This window comes from Cucurbita pepo, unplaced genomic scaffold (assembly GCF_002806865.2).
Source record: "Cucurbita pepo subsp. pepo cultivar mu-cu-16 unplaced genomic scaffold, ASM280686v2 Cp4.1_scaffold000382, whole genome shotgun sequence".
Classification (NCBI taxonomy): Eukaryota; Viridiplantae; Streptophyta; class Magnoliopsida; order Cucurbitales; family Cucurbitaceae; genus Cucurbita; species Cucurbita pepo.
The window spans coordinates 37,172-38,256 of NW_019646617.1; positions in this window are offsets into that span (position 1 = coordinate 37,172).

Sequence of the window (1,085 nt, forward strand, 5' to 3'; positions counted from 1 at the left end):
AAAAAAAAAAAAAAAAAAAAAATTTATTTTTTCCTCTCGATTCAGTTGAATACAGTATCCAGTTTTGACCTGTGAATTATTATATTATATATTATCAACTGGAGTTGAGCTGAAACGACAAAGTATCGTCTGTGATTAAAGTTTATTTAAATCTTAAACGAGTAACAATTCAATCTCTAAATTTTAGTAGTAAAAAAAAAAAAAAAAAAAATTCTAAGTTCGAGTTTTTATTATTTAACCGCTAAACTTAGGACTAAATTACCATATAAACATTGTTAAATTAAAATTAATATCATCTTACACTACAAATTGTTATAAGTCAGTTGGGGTCGTCTTGATCGAAAATCGATATGGTGAGCTACTGATACAGAGATATTTTGGTTGAGTCTTTACTTGAACGATTACAATATGGACAACGGGATGAATGTCTAATTTATCTTAACGTACACATGACGATGGCAACTATATTGATTGAAATACTAGTCAGCCTAATGGGAGAAGTTGAATTTATGATATCGAGTTCATGGGCAAGACAACATTGAGAGAACATTTATGTTGCCAACTATGCCGCCTATTTGATTATTTGATGCTATTGAAGATCAAAAATCATATTTTTTTTATAACTACTAGCAGATATTGTCCACTTTGACTCATTGCGTATTGTCGTCAACCTCACGATTTTAAAAAGCGTCTATTAAGGAGAGATTTCTACACTTTTATAAAAAAAAATTACAATTGGATTGGATTTCAATATTTAATAAGAGTGGTTTTAGTTGAAAAAAAAAAAATATGACTATTTGATTCTAAAAATGTCACAACATGACCCGACCGGACCCGATCCGATCTAACCTAACCTAACCTAACCTAACCTGATTCAACCCAACCCAACTCGGGACGATGTGATTCACAATTTAACCTCCCATCATCTTTCTTATTAAGTAAAGAATTTGATGGCATTATGAAGAGGACTCCCACGTTACCTTGTTTGGCAAGCAAGAAAAAGAAAAAAAGAAGAAATGAAAAAGGAAATTTGAGCCCACAAGTAGGCGTCTGCCGATTTCTCGACCACAAAAAACTCCCCTTTC